Raw genomic sequence first — 15,442 nt, 5'->3', positions numbered from 1 at the left:
GCAGCAGCTTGCAAAGTATTTATCATACAGCTGTGTTGGAGAATAAACATTTATTTTCCAATGGAAAAAAAAAAAAGAGTACAAATGTTTTGGTGTGTGTTAATAGTATTTAACACCTGAATTTGGCAGCAGTGCTGCCGTTGGGAAGCCAACTCTCACTGCTCCCTCTGCAAGGAGAAACTCCTCTTGTAACAAGTGGCTCACAATCCTCACGGTGTTTTTATTCTGTACTTCGCACTTGTGCTTCTTGACAGATTTAGAGCACTTTGTGAAAGCAATAATTGGCCTGGGAATACACCTGGCAGGCTTTCCCAGGGAGGAGCAGGAATTGGACTGCCTGAGGTCTTTCATTAAGCACTAAAACCGACGGAACGTGGTACCAGGACTGCCGTGTCCTTCCAGGAACGCTGGGAGCCTGTGCCCCTCTCCACCCTCCCTGGAGCTTTGTGGCCTCATGCTGATAGAGAGGACGGTTAGATGAGATGCTGGGAGGGAATTGTTCCCTGTGAGGGTGGTGGGGCCCTGGCAGAGAGTGCCCAGAGAAGCTGTGGCTGCCCCTGGATCCCTGCCCTATCCCAGTCTGGACAAGGTTTGGAACAACCTGGTCTATGGAAGGTGATTCCATGATGACCCAAGAAACCTGGAATGTCCTTTGGTGTAGAGGAAAGTCCAGAGAAGCTGAGCTGATCCATCTCCATGAAGGAATGCCCAGGATGGGCAGGGAGGTCCTGTTCTGCAGCACTTCCCATTCTTTGTCAGGAAGGAAGTTGTCAGGACAGACTTGTCCAGTGGGAAAGACAATCTGCTGGGTTTTGGGGTTGTTCTATTTTGATTTTGGGGGGTTGTTGTCATTGTGTTACTTTTTTTAAAATTTCAAACTGTCTCTTTTCTCACAAAACTGTAAAATCTCTTCTCATGAATTCACAGAAAGATGCTTTGGGAACTGAATGCAACAGGGCCGTGTTCTGGCCGTTAATGCTTATGCCTGGATTTGGAGATGCCTCCTAGAATAAAACCAGAAAACTGCACCTCTGGAGGAGTTTTTAATAATACAGAAGGAGAAAAGTGTGTCCCACTTGAGCTGTTCATATTGCGAGCTCCTATCTGAAGAAATATTTCTGAGGGGATTCAAAGACCCTGGAAGAAATCCTATATAGGTAATATTTAGATTTATTGTCGATTGTAAGGAATTGATACCTAAGAAACTAAAAGCTTTTTCTGTGCAATCATCAGATCTTTTTGAAGTGAAGAGAGATTGGATAGAAGTCAGTGGGAGAATTAAAATAGAATTATTATGTAAAATTGTTTTGGAAGGAAAATGAAGTGCTTTTCCATCCGAGACATCCCAGTTTCTTCCGTTCACTGTGGTTCTCTTTCCTCTTAAAAAAAAATTCTGATTATATTCCTTATGCCTGTTTTCACTCATGGAAGGTAATTTTAGGAAATTAATTTCCCTCATTAGGTTGTATAACTCAATACTAATTTACTGAAATGATCTCAGGAAGGAGAGGTAGGCTCATCTTTAGATATTACAATATTTCAGTAAGAAACCTGGGAACTTTATTATTTCTGTCAGCTTGGGGAATTTGGTTAAGGTCTGGTTTGAAGGATGGGCTATGAAATCCCTAATAAACATCTCTGCCCAGAACACTCAAGTGTTTTAAGGCTGCTCTAATATTCCTCTCACAGATGTGCTACTGAATGAATCAGAACCGAGCTTATACCCTTAGGTTAGGCCCTGTCTCAAACTCAGACTAAAAGTCCTTATTCAGGGAAATCATTTATGAAATGCAATTTATCTTGAAGTGCTTCTGAAACCTCTATCCCTGAAACGAAAGCATAATTAAATAATAAACCCCCAGAATTAATGCAGAAGGTCTTTTTGGTAATTTGATATTTTTTGGAAGGAAATAAACAAGAGAAATAACACTTGGACTCTTTGGGAGAGGATCTTTCTTAGTAAAGTCATGTGCATTAGATTATAATATAATTACTTGTGTGTGGAAAATATAGATATTCCTATGGGTGATTCAGGCAGTAAAATTATATTAAATTAAAACAAAACTAGGAATTTATATTTTATTCAAGCCAGAAATACCAAATCCATTCCCTCCTTAAATCTCAGTAAAAAACCAGGTTTTCCATGACAGCATAACAAAAAAACCCCCATAAAACCAGATATTATCACCACTATGAGGCAGGGGAATGACAGGTTAAAACTTGAGGTCTAAAAGTCAATATCAAAGTGGAGAGGTTGATTAATGATCTTAAAATACAGGAAATAATGCCAAAGCTTCAAGAAAAGCAGGTTTTGCTGAATATGATTTTCAGCGGAAGAAATGAAGCCACAAGTTGAGAGCAGAACATGAAATAAATATAAGTGAGGAGAACTGGGAATAGAAAAAAGTGCAAGACAAGTTGGTGTGTTCCATAAAACATGAACAAATGCTTAGCAGCATTTTACAGTTAAAAAGAGGGATTTTGTTGAGCATGTACAGGTCAGAGATGTCTGGCCCTGAGCAGTTTGGAATCTGCAGCGCAGGTGGGCCCTAAATTGATGTATTTTTTACATCCATCACACACACACACATTTGTATATGGACAACCCCCCCCCCCAAATTCAACTTATTAGAGAGAAAAAAAGAAATCAACACTGAATTTTGGGGGTTCTTAAAGTCTTTAGTTGGACCATGATTTTAACCAAAGGTTTTTTTAGTGCTGTCTTGGATTCTGTTGCTGCCTCATTGTTAATCTTCAATCTGGGCCGAAAACCTCAAATAAAAATATTGTCTTGCATATTTGCTGCTTTAAGTAACACACCCAGCTTCCTCCTAACCTCTTGCCTTGCTTTTGACGGCTTCATAAATACATAGAAGCTTGCCTTGAACATTTTAGCAGTTGTTAAAGCAGCCAGAGAGATAAAAGAAGTTTAAAGGACACGCAAAGATTGAATTACGGCGTTTCCCAGCATTTGGATGACAAAGTTTGACCATTATGAGGGATAAATCAATTTGCAGGTGCTGTGGACAGGGAGCTGAGGCTGGAGCTGAAACTGCTCCCCTGGGAAATGTGCTCAGAGATAAAAGGAGTCATATTTCTTATTTTGTGTGGAGAAACACGGAAGGGATTTTTAGAGAGCGGGAGATACGCAAAAATTTCCCAGGAAAAGGAGAAGGGAGAAGAGAATGTGTATTACAGCTCTAAAACTTCCCAGTTAACAGTCTAAAGATATTTCACATTATTTAGAATTTAAAGTGAAATATATACATCAATTACAAAAATTCAGTTATTTAGAAATTGAACAGGGTTTCATACATATTTGTGTTCTACATTTTACTCTTAAAGGAGTAAAATTCTGGGTTCCTAGCAAGATTCCCATGATTAGTGATTGGAATTGATGATCTTAGGGTTAATGATTCTATGAAATGAGGAGCACCACGAGAAACTGAAGAACATCCCCTGGTGCTACTGGAACCAAGAGCAAATGGCAGGAAGTGCTGTGGAAGTTCTCCTGTTTGTTATCCAAGGTCCCAAAATGTCCCTGGAAGGAGTGGCCTGGAGAAGGTTTGGAAATCTGGTCAGTGCTTTATAATGAGTAGAAATTTTCCTTTTTTATTATCCTCTCATGTTTTCTCCTTCCCTTTTTATTCACCAAGAATCCCTAAACAATTGCAGATATTCCCTATTCTCCTCAGAGTAATTTCCTGCCCTTATCAAGATTGTGTCACATAAATGAAGAGTTTAATCCCCTGTAATCACATCTCAAATGGCAACCACTCCATCTCCTCAACCTTTGGAGCATTCTGTGATGGAATTAACTGGAGATTCTCCCCTTCTGCAGCCTCAGCAGCCTGGAAGGACAGGAATGGCAATGGAAATCCAGCATTTAAAGGTTTAGTGTGGTTCCTCAGGCTGGGGGCTGTCCTGCCCACTTGCTAAATCAGGCACAAAGATTTATTTTCTGTTGTTTTATCCTCATGAAACAAACTTGGAAAAGACCAAACTCTGGAATGCCACAAATCAATTTGTGTGGTTCTGGCTGTAATGAGAGAGACAAAAAGCGAGGGGGGCTTTTTTTATTCTGCTTTCCACTTCAGCTGTGTGTGTGCTGCTAATTGAAACCCTTCTCCTGGGCTCCAGCTGGAGCTGTTCCAGACGGGAGCAGGGGGAGCCAAGGTAATGTCTGCTCGAGTTTGTAAAGCTTTAACCTGCCTCAGACAGCAGATGAGTCCTTTCAGAGCACATGATCCACGGGAGCACTTGCAAATGAATTGCCACATGTTAGAACGCTATTCCAGCCTGGTGAGAGAGCCTGACTAAAGCCTGGATAAAGGAATCTGGGAAGCGCAGGGGAGGAAAGGGGAAAGGAAAGGGGAAAGGAAAGGAAAGGGGAAAGGAAAGGAAAGGGGAAAGGAAAGGAAAGGGGAAAGGCTTTCTGAAGTGGGCAGGGCTGGGGAAATGCTCTGGGAAAAGGAGGGACCACTTTCCTCCCAATATCAGCTCAGCTTTGCTTCTCTTCTTGGGATAGCTATATCCCTGTACTCCTTTGAGAATAACATTCAGTGATTCCAAATCCTGACTGTTTCTCTCTGATATCACAGAATCCTAGAACGGTTTGGGTTGGAAGGGAACTTAAAGTTCATCCAGTCCCACCCCCTGCCACGGGCAGGGACACCTTCCATTGTCCCAGGCTGCTCCAAGCTCGGTGCAACCTGGCCTTGGACACTTCCAGAGATCCAGGGGCAGCCCCAGCTTCTCTGGGCAGCCTGAAATATCAGCATAAGAACTGCTTGAACCCTGATGCAGAGAAAGTTTTCAGGTTAAATCGTGGTGCTCAGAGTGGGGGGTTTAGAAACCAATGTCCTGTGCATCTCAGTCTAAACACAAACAGCACAAAACATCAAAGTTATACCCCAAAAAACTGTCTGGCTGCTATTTCTAAAAACCCACTGAAACACTCTGACTTCAGTTCCACGAATATTTCTCTCCTGATGTGGACATGGAGTTCATTAGTGACTGTCTTGGAGTAAAACCCTGAATATTTATCCATAGCCTAAAGCCCCGGAGTCACATCCAGTGAAATCATCTCTTAACTGTGCACTGGTTGTGCTTGCCCACGTAATTGGGAGAGATGGTAAAATACTTAAGTGCTTCTTGGGAGCTTTGTGTCAGAGTTATTTCATCATGGACTTGTTTTTGGTGTTGTTACGGACCCGGCTGGGGCCCCTTTTTAGAGCACAGCCCTCGTTTCAGCAGAGATGAGGAAATCTCTCTGATCATCCCCCTCTGAGAGGAGATCTTTTCCTGGGTTAATTGGACAAGCAGTGACATTTTGAAAAATTAGAGGATTTGGCCATTCCAAAAATATTTCGAGGATATTTTTGCTGCCTCCAAACTCAACCACAGCTTGACCTAAAAAGTGCTTAACTTGCTGTGGTGCAATGTCATTTCTTCGGGAATTTTTAGTGCACTTTGGATGCGTGATTCCAGCGTGGCCTGCCAATGCTCCAGGAGAGGGGATTTATATTCTCTACCCAAACCCATTCCAGTTTAATTAAAGAAAACCAGCCTACACTTCCCGCATGAAAACCGTCAATACTCGAAATCAGTGAAATTCCTATTCATGCTCCACTTAAGACTTCGAGTCCTAATGGGAGCTGCAGTGGCACAAAATGATTCCATTTATTCTGGATAATTTCAGGAATACTCCAGTCAGTGTCTCTTTGGCAAACAGCCTTTAAAAGAAGGTGATTTCAGAAGCAGAACTCCCTCTGAGCAAACTATTGTTCAGTGCCAGATGATTCTGCTTGGGTGGAGCCTGGTGGGTGTCTCAGAAATGTTACCACCCCGAGATGTTTACAATTTCTTCATCAGGTGGCTTTTAATGTCTGGAAGAGGCGTGTGACACTTATTTTTAGGTTCTGTCCTTTTCTTCCTCTCCTTGCAGCTCCCCCAATATCGGTGTTTCCTTAGAAACCCTGGCTGTCAGCTGGCATCATAAAAATCTGAGATGACACCGAGCTGGCTTTTGGGGGAGGTGATTATTGTGCAAACAACGTGTTTTCTATTGCTGGCAAAACTCCTGGCTTTAATCCTCATCCCGAAAACTATAATTTCAGTCAAGATTTAGGAGAGGGAGGGGTCTTTCTGTGCTTTTCTTTGCATTCCTGGTTGAGAAGGAGGATTACTCTGAGGGAAGGCTCATTGCTATGCAGAGGTAGAACCTTTTTAAGCCCTGGGTTGATGCTGGATGGATCTGTTGTCATGAGAGCAGCATGCTGGGCTTGCATAACTCTTTGGAGGTGTTTATGTACAAGCTCTCCCAAGGGTGATGTTTTATCAAACCTTATTACAAAAGTGCTCCTCTCTGCGAGCCATCGAATGCTTTGGGAGCATTAAAATGCAGAGTTGTGTCTGGTCAAGGAGAAGCAGGGGCTGTGTTTCATATTCATGTGAAAGATAACACCCAGAAATTTCCAGAAGATTTTATAGGAGCTGCAGCTGTCCTGTGCTGGGGTCACCTCCAGGGACCTGCATTAGAATCTCAAAATGTTTTAGGTTGGAAGAGAGTTTGAAGCTCATCCCATTCCATCCCCTGCCACGGGCAGGGACACCTCCCACTGTCCCAGGCTGCTCCAAGCCCTGTCCAACCTGGCCTTGGACTCTGCCAGGGATCCAGGGGCAGCCACAGCTTCTCTGGGCAGCCCAAGGACCCATTAGGATGGGTCCGGTAGGTTTGTTTCTGTTTTGTTCAGATTTTTTATTTCTCTCTGCGCTGCTTGTGTGGAAGGGCCTTGATTAACCCCTTCTCCTGCCTCCTCTGCCCTCTGTGTCCCACCAGAGGGACCTTTTGTGCATTATGCCCAAATTCCTTATCTCCTTCTGGGAATATGAATTGGTGTTTGTTGCTGATTTAATCAAAGACAATGAATTCCAGCTGGGGTTTGTGGTTGTTATTAATTAAGAAGTGATCTCCTCCTGTACTTTGCATTGGTGAGGCCTCACTTGATGATTGTAGAGCTCTTTCCCATCCTAAATAATTCCACAATCTAAAGCTGGTTTCTTTACTCTGTCAGAGGTGAGGGATGACAGCGAGGACAGGAGGATCCTGGCAGAGAACTTTCCAGAAGAGACACAACAGCTGAACTCTCAACACTGAGAACCTCTCCCCTCACACCTTCGAGCAGCAGGGAGAGCGCTGGGGCAAACCGTGGATGAATTCCTCATGGAGGGAACTGCCTCAATCCCCTGGATGAGTTCCTCATGGAGTGAACTCACAGTCCTTGGGCTCACACTGCTGCCCTGTGCTCTCAGCTGGGCTCCCTGGGGATTTCCCTCCGGGTTTTGTGGTGGGCAGGTGGATTTGGCTTTATTTGTCCCCAAATGTGCAAATTGCTGCCATCGCCTGTGTTGGAGCACTAAAGGTTAAATCCTGGGTGTGGCAGCCGCGCTGCTCTTCCAGAGGGTTTCTTTTGGGATGTGCCCAGGGAATGTGGGATGAGTGTTGGAGCTCGAACCAGGCTGGGTTTAACCCCACCAGAGCTAATTTCAGCACCTCGGATGTGATTTACAGCGTGATGCTGTCTCATACTCAGGAAGGATTTGCACATTGAGGTAGTTTCTGCTCTGGGTGAGGGCTGTGGCTGGTTAAATGCTGAAAGGAAAAAAAAACCAAAACCCACTCTGCCTTTGAAACAGAGGGATTTCCATGCAGGATCAGGCTGGGAATTTCCTTATTTTAACCTCTCTTCTGGCAGTCGTTCCTTACGAAGGTGTGAGGAGCTCATCACACACAACTGGGGAATGATTTTCTCACCAGGGAATGTTTTTTCCCTAATTCCCTCAGTTATCACTGACCCCTGACCCAAGCACAAGGCTTCTTATCTTTGATACAATTATTTTTATCCCAGAAAATGCCCAAATCTCAGAACTTCCCATACCCTCAGCAAACAGGTGCCCCTTGCACCATTCCCGTGGTGCAGAAAGGAAAGGAAAGCACATTCCTTCCTCTTCTAGTTCTTCCTCTAAAAAAAAAAATGCAAATCAGAAAGAATCAGAGCGAAATACTTGAGGAAAGGTCACTGTGCTGAGCTGCTTTGAAACTCAGGTAAAAGAACAGTGATAATCCCATTACAGAGGAGCCACAGATGCTTTAATTCGATCCTGCAAACCAGGGGAGCCCACACGGAGACGTCCCTGCTGCTCTCAGGAAGTTTTTGTGCTGCAGGAGAAGGTGCTGGTGGCACCTTGAGCTGCCCCCTCGGGCACAGGGAAAAGGGATGGGATGGTGATGGTGGGGAAATTGTGTGGGCATGGAGATGCTGAGGAAGGACATCCCATTCCGGGGTGATCCAAAACTTCACCTAAAGGAAACTGCAGCTTTACAGACTTGAGATTTTATTCATTTTTGGCTGATTTGGACAGTGATGCTCTGCCAGCCCTGGTGGGAAGGAACACTTGGTACCTTCTCCTGCTTGAACCTCCTGAGGCCAAGGAGGAGAGTTTTATTTTCTGTTTGCAGAGTTCAATTCTCCCCTCTCTTGAACCAGAAACCTCAATTCTTTTACGAGCTATGGCTTCAGGGCCTGCAACACCAAATCCCTGCCAGTGTTACCAAGTCAGATCTGTCCTCTATTTATGTTTATTTTATAACTGAGCAGGAAGGGTCAGTTTTGGTGTGTGGCAAGGGCTGTTTTTCCATGAGCAGACCTTGATGGACCAAGATACAAAGGGTGACAAAGTTATCACTTTGAAAATGTCTCTTTAGAGTACAGATATTATGAATTCATTCTTTCTTTTTTTTTTTTTTTTTTTTGCCTTGAATTAAAACCCACCAAGTGCAGCTATCTTTGGTTCCCTTGTCTGACACGGCTTTGCCAGTCTGTAAATTTTCTTTCAAATTAGCAGACCGAGTTTCCTTATCAACCCTTAGCCAGTTGCAATTACTGTCACTCTTTTCAGCACAGTTAATAGCTTTGTGCCAACTAAACTGAAACTTTTGTCAGGAATTGTGAGTTTCCTGAGTGCCCTGAAGTCGCTGATATTGTTTTAAACATAAGAGCTTTTTTAGACATGGGGGTGACAGGCAGAGCCAAACTTTGCTCTCTGACTTCCCAAATTGCACTGGACAATTCAGCAGAAGCTGAGGGCATGAAGGATTAGTTTTCCCCTCATTTTTTGAGGGATTGTATACAATTTTTTTTCTGGAACAATACAGTTTAAAGTAGAATAAACAGAACATGCACAAAACAGCTTGTGAAAAATGTGTGGTACAAATGTAGGGTCTTTGGGGAATCAGTGTGATGCATCTAAAATGCTGCTGAAAATGTTAATTAGTCCCATATATCCAGGACAAAAGAGGTAGTTTTCATAATTAAGAAATGTATAGAACTGAGAGGAAAATAGATTCAGGTGCCAGGGCAGCTGGACTTGCCTTGCTGTGTTTTCTCACTAATATTTTTGTGAAAGGGTCTTTTATGGGAGAGAATCCTAGAGAGAGAGGGAGGTGCAGGTATTTCTTCTGACAAGAAAGGTGGTTTCAGCTCTTTTCTGATGTCAGTATCACTAAGGATACTTCACATCTCTTCCTGGTGTTTCCTGCCAGTGAATATTTAGACATTTACCAACTTGGAGGCTTTTGAGGTCGTAGGAAAGAGATCTATAACGTCTCTGGGGAGCTCAGCTGGTGTGTGACATAGGAATGTTTGGGATGGGGACCCTTCTCCATAGGACAGAGCCAGGCCTTGCCCTCTGTATGGGAATTAAAGCTCTTTCTGTAAGAAGTGAGGGGTTTACAAGGGATTTTTTTTGGAAAAAGAGCAAATTTGCCTGATTTAAGGAGAGCATCCTTGCTCTGGGGCAGTGAGGCAGAAGATGTGAGAGCTCCTTTGCCTCCTTGCTGCTTTTCTGTATTCAGCTGTGGGAGGAGGGAGTTGGCAGCGGGTTTCTTTGCTGAACACATATTCATATACAACACTGGGGGGGATTTTAATGTTTGTCCCAGTGTTTTCCAAGCTTTTTTCTCCAAATGAGCCAAAGCAGCAGTGAGACCTGTCGGGCCCCATTGCAGCACTCAGAGCACAGTGGGAGAACAGCCCTGAGACCATCTGCCCATCATGTCCTGCCTCTGGCAGTGGCCAAGAGCAGATGTCCAGGGCCAGGATATAAAAACTGGGCAAACACTGAGAGAGAATTCCTCTGGATATCCTCTCGCAGCTTCCAATAATCTGCTGTTTAGGGATTTTCTGGGAAGTGGCAGCTACATCACAGCCTCTAACAGCCCTCAGTGGACCTTCCTGCTGCAAAGTCTGCCTCGTTATCCCTTTGCACAACGGGATGGAATGATTTGAACGAGCAGTCCTAAAGCAGGAATTTCCTCTTTTTCATGCTGGTTAGACCACCTCCAAAGCATTGTTCTAATGGGATTTATCCTGATTTGGTAAAACTGAGGGAATGTTTCAGCCAGCTCTCCCAATCATTATTACTGGGGTGTCTCTAAATAGGTGTTTGCTACCAGGGCTTGGCCTCCAAAGGAAAAAGGACAAGAGTTGCTGTAAAAAAAGATGGTCCAAACTGCTAAAAATATGTTGTTCTGGGGTTTGAAGTCACATTCATGCTTCCAACAGAGAAATTAATTTGGTTGTCCCTGACAGAGCCTTTGCTCCCTGTGGGTTTATCCACAGAACTGTTTCTTCAGGGGACAATTAAAGCACACAGTGCTGAGAGTAAGGGAGAAGGGTATGGACACAGTGGAATAATAACAGTGCCCCAAATGCTCCTTTAATTACTTCCTTCTCTTCAGATCTCCTTCCTGGCCTGTCTCTTTGTTTGTATTTGTTTTCCATCAGCAGGATCCAGTCTCTTCCTGAATATATTTCCCCAAGTAACTCGCTAGAAATAGCCCACATTTGATCCTACACTAAATGTTTTCATGAGGACCAAAATCCAGCTGAGTGAAGAACATTGGATCCAAAATATATATTTATAAAAACCAAATAAACTGAAAAACACCCTTCCCCCAACAAACCCGACCCTCAGGAATAAAAGTTCCTGCTGATACTCTGTTTTCCCTTTTTTCCTTCCCTTCTCTCTTAGTTATTTCTAAATGAAAAATAAACAACAATAAATTCAGGATCAGGCTCCCGCTGTTCCTGTAGAACAAGCAAGAATATTTGTTCCAAAATTTTTGCAGGGTAGTTGTGGGTTATTAGGAATAAAACAGGGTAGAAGAAGTTCTTGGAAGTCTGGTTGGCCCCAGGACAGTGGAGCCTACACCAGGAAGCTGCCCAGCTTTGGAGGAGGATTTCCATCTTACACTGCTACTCCAGCTCTTGAAAAACCCCATTCTGCTGGCTCTTCAATTCCTGATTTTAAGCCAGGCCTTGGATGAACAATTGTGAGAGAAAAGAAGACACCTCTGCAACTTGAAGTGTAAGATTTTTACCCTTGTGTGTTCCTTTACACCTTTCTGGCTTAAAGCCTGTGTGATTTCCCCTCCTGAACTCCCTGTGGTCCCAACCACCACTTTCTGGGCAAGTCTTCCTCTACCACCTCAGCCACACTAATTCCTGGGATATTTTCCATGCAAACATCAGCACTGGCTTATCCAGGTTGTTCTGCAGAACTCGGTGGCAGTGTTTCCTCAGGGTGGCAGTCCCTGAAATGTTCTGGTGGCTTTAGGGGCTGTTAATTTGTTCTTTTTCTGCTGTTTGCCTTTATAGGTAGAAACTCTTGGGTTTTTTTTCTAGTGTTTTCTTGGGTTTTTCATTGCCAAAATCCAGCATGAGTGACTACATAAAATGAAGCTGACTGAGGCTGGTGAAGTGTGCTTGGCTTGCATTTTAATGGCAATATTCAACCTACAGATGGGCTTGGAGAGAGGTCGCCTAAGTTCAAGTGAGAATTTCAGTGCAGATTCATAGATTTTGAAGGCCAGATGGCACTGCTGTGATCATCTTGTCTGATCTCCTGCAGAACACAGGCCGTGGAATTGCACCCATCCATTCCCACCTCCAGCACAACGTTTTCCCTGCAGATGTTTCACTTCTCCTCTGTCAGGCCAAAATTTCAGCTGACCTCACATCGATATCAGTGCTGTTAATGACCTGGAGTATGGGAATATTAAAGAGAAAAGCTTGCAAGGTCTCCCCTGGAATCTTGTTGGCCTGGTTGCAATTCCTTTTTTTTTTTTAAATTATTTGTTGTAAGATCGATAGAGCTGTACAGTGGTTTTCAGGAGTGTTTAGTAAGAACTCCAGAGGGAGGATCTGACAGCCCTGTTCCATGATGGATTGGAATGTCAGATCAGCACATGGAGAAAGGAGGAAAAAGGCAAGATGGGGAAAGCCAAACCAGAGCTCTTTTTAAAAACACCCTTGAAATTGGGTTGGTGACTAAATAAAGCTTTCTTGCCACCAAAAGTACAGCAACAACAGCAAAAAATTTGATCTGAAAATAAATCTCTTTTTTTGTTCAGAAAATCATCACATTTTCCTTGCACTTTAGGTGATTGTTGTTTTTCCCAGCAGGATTTCTCACTTTCCTGGAGAAACAATGAGTCTGTGAAACTTTTCCAAAAAAAACCAAACCAATTTTTGATTTTCCCAGCCAAATCCCAGTGTTGCTGTGTCACCCAGCCAGGACAAACATTGCATGAGGTACTGTGAGCCCAGTTCCCTTCTCTTTGTTCCCCCAAAAAGGCATTTTTTTTCCTTGGAATTGTCTTATTGGGTCTGACAGGAGCTCGGCATGCAAATAAAACATTCTGCGACATGAATAATTATTGCAGAATCAGATGTTCTGCATGTAGCTGGTTTGAAGTAGGAATATATATATAAAAAAAAGAGGGCAAGTATTGTTCATGTTCATTTTGCAGTGTTGGCTGAAGTGAGTTCTCTTGGAGCTGGCTCCGAGCTGGGAATTCCAACCTGTCGAGTGTTCCTGCTCGAGATCAGGGTGTTTTCAGCAGGAGGTGAAATGAGCAATGATAGGGTGGCAAATGGGGACAGGGACTGGGCAGGGAGGATGAATTTAGCGGGAGAATGGGTGATACAGATCTTAAAAGGTGTTTTGGAGATCAGTCATTTTTTTGGAGATCCTCATTTCCTCCTCCCACAGGGAGAGCGTTGGACTGTGTGGTAAAAGGGGTGGAAGGAAGCAGCAAAACCCAGCCCTGAAGCTTCAGCGGGATACAACCAAATCCTGTTGTAGTCCTGCATCCCATCCCAGTGTCCTTCATCCAAAATCCTAGAATTGTTCAGGTTGGAAAAGCCCTCTGAGGTCATCGAGTCCAGCCTGTGACCAATCCCCACCTTGTCACCAGCCCAGAGCACCGAGTGCCATGTCCAGGCCTTCCTTGGACACCTCCAGGGATGGGCACTCCATCACCTCCTTGGAAAGCCCATTCCAATGTCTGACAACTTTTTTTCCATGGAGAAATTCCCTTGATGTGTGTATGACTATGCAGATTGTGGGCTGCCCTTGCTTCCAGAACTTTGTTTTCCAGAGCAAAGAATTTGGAGAATTTCCAGAACTTTCAGGGAACAAGCGCTAAAAGCAATAAATAATCAAATGCACAGAACTCTACAAACCAAATCCTCACACACAGAACACGTGGAGGACGTAACTTGGGACAGCGTGGGAGGGAACAGACTCTTAGTGGAGATCTTCAGAGACCACAACAAACATTTCTTGACTGTGATCAGAAACACCTTGATATTCCTCACTTTATTCCAGGTCAGAACGACTTTAATGTGCAGTTCACTGCATCATCTGCAGGGTCTTGGAGCAGTCTGTGTGCAGGAAGGACGGGCTGTGGGAGGGAGGAGGAAAATCCTCGGTGTTATTCCGCAGTGTTTACAGCTCCTGACAGGATGGCTTTAGGAGTGAAGGTTTCACTGTGGCTTAGCACACGCACGCTGTAATTTGTCTGTCAGTTCTCTAAAAGTTCATTGGCATTGTCGAGTCGTGTTTAACTCAGTGGGGAAATACGGATTTCATCCCTGGTGATTTCATGGAGCACTTTGATAGCCTGAAGGTTTCCCATCAGAAACACAATGTCCCATCTCCTCCCCACCTCCTTGGGAATTACTGCACCTCTTCATAGGACTTCAGCACACAAAGGACCCAAAATGAATGGGGAATGATTCTTTCAAGCTCTGGGTGCTGTTTGAAAGGATTAAATGCCTCATTGTGCAGGGATACCTGCAGGTCTGGAACCTCTCTGAATATATGTGTGAGTTGGTGGTCATAGAGCCAAAAGAAGGGCATGGGCAAAAATCAGTTTTCCTTGGTAGAAGATGGCACGTGCTGAGTATAACAGAGAACTCCACTTTCTGTGCTGGGTCATGTCCAGATAAATATGACAGGAATATTTTGGCACTTTTCTTCCCCTTTTTATTTTTAAAGAAGTGTAGGAAACTCTTTGCAGTGCTGTACCTGCTGGGCTTGGTCCAATACCAACAGAAAATCTCCACATCCATCGAGGAGCCCAAGCCAGAGGTGCCTCTGCCTTTCCACAGCTGTTGCAGACTTCAGATGGAGACCAAGAAACCTTGTGTATCTGGAGAACATTTAATTTTCCATGCTCAACCATTCAGTTAAAGGTGTTTCCAGAGCACATTAACAAAAATAAAAGCTGACGGATTAAAAGGAACTTTGTTCATTTTGAAGGAGTGCTCTGAGCTGAAATAATGTTTGGTGCTGATCCTCCACTGAGTTGTGCAAAGCACTCTCTGTGTGTTTTGGATGAGTAAATATTCCATGTAAAAATAAGGGTGTTTGTATCAAAACAGTCTTTAGTACTTCTTTTTCACTCTTCTGCCATGTTGTTTTTTAAATCTGATTTCATGTGCACATACACAGTTTTTATAGTGTCATTTTACCTGGTGAGTGAAAAGCCAAATTTTATAAACAAAACTTAGTGCTAACAAGAAAACTGCATTTCTTCATGGTACAAATGAGCATAATTACACTAAAACACTGCTTTTAAGAGTGTTCAGCTGCTGTCAGTGTGCCTGACATGCAGCAGAACTGGATACACATTCTGTTCCTGGGAAAAAAAGGCAGGAGACGTGGATTCTGTTGGGTACAACCTGAAGACAACTTTTAACCATCAGAAAACAACGTTTAATTATCAGAAGCCAACTATTAACCCTCAGAAGCCAAAGGGCATGATGCTGCCATTGATTTTCAATCCGAAGTTGGGTTCACAAGTTGGAGGAGGGAAAGAGTGGAGATAATTTTTCTGCTGACTGCATAGAACTGGCTGCTTGTTAAACTCCAGGAGTAGATTATTGCCACGTGGTCTTATTGTTTGGACTAGGCAGATCTGGCTGTGCAATATGGGATGTGCCAGGCTGGATCACTGTTAATGTTCAATCTCATCTGGAACGCCAAGTGCTCTTTAACAGCACTGAAATGTCCCCACTCCTGCTCCACTGCA

At 43.7% G+C, this 15,442-nt stretch overlaps 1 long non-coding RNA gene across 1 annotated transcript in view; it reads left to right on the top strand.

Moving 5' to 3' along the window:
• Nucleotides 1–15,442, top strand: part of LOC125331051 — a 59,995-nt gene that overhangs the window by 32,390 nt on the left and 12,163 nt on the right. Inside the window, exons 9-10 of the long non-coding RNA XR_007205840.1 lie at nt 928–1,157; nt 3,408–3,577. This is a non-coding gene — a long non-coding RNA (uncharacterized LOC125331051). The remainder of the gene's footprint in view (nt 1–927; nt 1,158–3,407; nt 3,578–15,442) is intronic.

Source organism: Corvus hawaiiensis, chromosome 10 (genome assembly GCF_020740725.1).
Source record: "Corvus hawaiiensis isolate bCorHaw1 chromosome 10, bCorHaw1.pri.cur, whole genome shotgun sequence".
Lineage (NCBI taxonomy): Eukaryota > Metazoa > Chordata > Aves > Passeriformes > Corvidae > Corvus > Corvus hawaiiensis.
This window is presented reverse-complemented; position numbering and strand designations above follow the sequence as displayed.